Source organism: Schistocerca serialis, chromosome 9 (genome assembly GCF_023864345.2).
Source record: "Schistocerca serialis cubense isolate TAMUIC-IGC-003099 chromosome 9, iqSchSeri2.2, whole genome shotgun sequence".
In the NCBI taxonomy this organism is placed as follows: domain Eukaryota; kingdom Metazoa; phylum Arthropoda; class Insecta; order Orthoptera; family Acrididae; genus Schistocerca; species Schistocerca serialis.
The window spans coordinates 464,471,962-464,474,610 of NC_064646.1; the positions used below are offsets into that span (position 1 = coordinate 464,471,962).

The following is a 2,649-nucleotide window of genomic DNA, read 5'->3' on the forward strand; positions in this document are numbered from 1 at the left end:
GACAACAAGAAAAAAAAATGGATAAGGGGTAGGACTTCGGATCCGAAGATTGCAGATTCAAAAAAAAGGGGCTAGGATACCTGCCTCTCACCCAGGAGGCCCGGGTTCGATTCCCGGTACCGCAACGTGAATTTTCTGGCCTGAGATGAGAAAACTTCTCAGGGCCGTTTTTCGACTTCGTGCTGTTGCTACTCTGGCTTCCAAGTATAAGGTGAGAGAAAGTCAAGAAAAAGAGATACATGCACACGTGAATGGCGGGGCCGTTTTGAAGGGAGAGGAGACGGTTTTGCGGTTTTGGACTGCTGATGCGACAGTGTTGCATCGCCCGTTAGCTCCGTGGGCTATAGCGTCGTGCTAGTGCCGCGAAGGTCATGGGTTCCATCCCTCCACGGGCCATTCCATTTTCTCCCCTAATAGAAAATGCTGTCTCCTGCGAGACTCTGCCAGGCAGATTCTAAATGATGTGCACATCCAGCTAGAAGTCTGAACGTTTCGCTAAGGGGTTGCCAACGGCCAGCTCACTTTCGATTAATGAAGTTAAGCAGAGGATTGCGTGGTTAGTGAGTGGATGGGTGATCGGCCGGGAACTCTGCGTGCTATTGGACCCTTTCATTTTCACCCCCACCCTTCCCCTTTTGTGCTACAGTGTTGATGTGCTATGATGCCTCCCTAAGCAATTTAAATTACGTTAAGGGTCATATTTCCCAAAATTTAACGAGGTTGTTTACGAAAAGAGCGAAAGGAAAGTGCAAGAACGACTTTGGCAATAACAGAACCATACGAATCCACAGATAATTTCTCAAATGTCGTAGATAACACTGTACCGAAGCAGTGAGATTCCCGAGATTTGTAAATGAAAGTTTAGCTTTTCGTATTGGAAAGGAAAAGTACTCTTGATTACCTTATTTCTCGCAGCCGATTGTCGTACTTCTCTTGTCATATCGGCCCCTCCGCCGAGCGGCAGCGAGCGGCAGTCGGGCGAAGTCCAAAATTTAACGAGGTTGTTTACGAAAAGAGCGAAAGGAAAGTGCAAGAACGACTTTGGCAATAACAGAACCATACGAATCCACAGATAATTTCTCAAATGTCGTAGATAACACTGTACCGAAGCAGTGAGATTCCCGAGATTTGTAAATGAAAGTTTAGCCTTTCGTATTGGAAAGGAAAAGTACTCTTGATTACCTTATTTCTCGCAGCCGATTGTCGTACTTCTCTTGTCATATCGGCCCCTCCGCCGAGCGGCAGTCGGGCCAAGTCGACACACGATGAAGTGAAATCAACTGAAGGAACCGCCCACTCAGCTGGTACGAGTGGAGAGACGAGCAGATTCCACTTGCGCCGCGTGTTGAACACACACTATTGACCTACGCAATAATCACAATGCTCCTGCGGTGGCCGGGAATCGAACCCGGATCAACTGCCTGGGAAGCAGCCATGCTGATCGCTACACCACCACTGCATTGCGCTCACGATGAAGTGAAATCAACTGAAGGAACCGCCCACTCAGCTGGTACGAGTGGAGAGACGAGCAGATTCCACTTGCGCCGCGTGTTGAACACACACTATTGACCTACGCAATAATCACAATGCTCCTGCGGTGGCCGGGAATCGAACCCGGATCAACTGCCTGGGAAGCAGCCATGCTGATCGCTACACCACCACTGCATTGCGCTCACGATGAAGTGAAATCAACTGAAGGACCCGCCCACTCAGCTGGTACGAGTGGAGAGACGAGCAGATTCCACTTGCGCCGCGTGTTGAACACACACTATTGACCTACGCAATAATCACAATGCTCCTGCGGTGGCCGGGAATCGAACCCGGATCAACTGCTTGGGAAGCAGCCATGCTGATCGCTACACCACCACTGCATTGCGCTCCAGGCTTCCTTTCTCGTGATACGTTGCCGCAGCTGCTGCCACCAGCGGCCGAAGCGAATCTGCTGCAGGCGCCCTGCCCACCAGCACATCCGAACGCTTTGCCACGCTGCTTCCAGCGCGATGCACTGTAACTAGACGCAGGATTGACTTCCGCTGAGAAGTCCACTCTTTCGTGTTCGGCATGATGGGAAAAGAATTCTGATATTAGAACTACTTAGTGAGGCTGGCGGTGGAGAGTATTCCTGTGTGCCCCCCTGGCACAGTGGGCAGCGCGTGTCATCTTCTTACGGGTGTACGTTCGATCCTCACCTCAGCCATCTCATTTTCTCTCCACGACGGTGAAACGCACAGCATAGCTTTTTCGAGGTAAGGCCGTATTTGCCGTTTATTACCACCTAGGCTACTTTGCGTTAACGTGAGTGTGTTTGTTTCCAGTTATTACTAATTACAGTTTTGCTAGTTGCACTCGAGACTGAAAGCGATGTTTGTGTAGTATGACTTGGGCGCTTTGGGAGTGAGTAAGCGGGATCGTGGTGGCGACAGAATTCAGCGTTGGCGCCAGATTCGGCCCTAAAGTTGCGTGGAGGAGAAGTAGTTCTGCACGCATACACACATAGTGGATCCTTGAGGTATGTCCGGTATGGTCTAGTGGCGTAGTTCGCCGGCGGCCGGCGTGGAGGTAGGATGTAGTGTGGTGTGCGCTGCGCCGTCTGTGCCTCCGCGTGGTAAATCTCGCGCTTGCTGCAGCTTAAAGCTCTGTTTATCGGAC

General features: G+C 50.8%; 1 non-coding gene across 1 annotated transcript; it reads right to left on the reverse strand.

Annotated features, from left to right (window-relative positions):
- Nucleotides 1–1,799: 1,799 nt before the first annotated feature.
- Trnag-ccc (transfer RNA glycine (anticodon CCC)) lies at nucleotides 1,800–1,871 on the reverse strand. The gene has a single exon. It is a non-coding gene; the product is annotated as a tRNA-Gly (tRNA).
- Nucleotides 1,872–2,649: the final 778 nt, after the last annotated feature.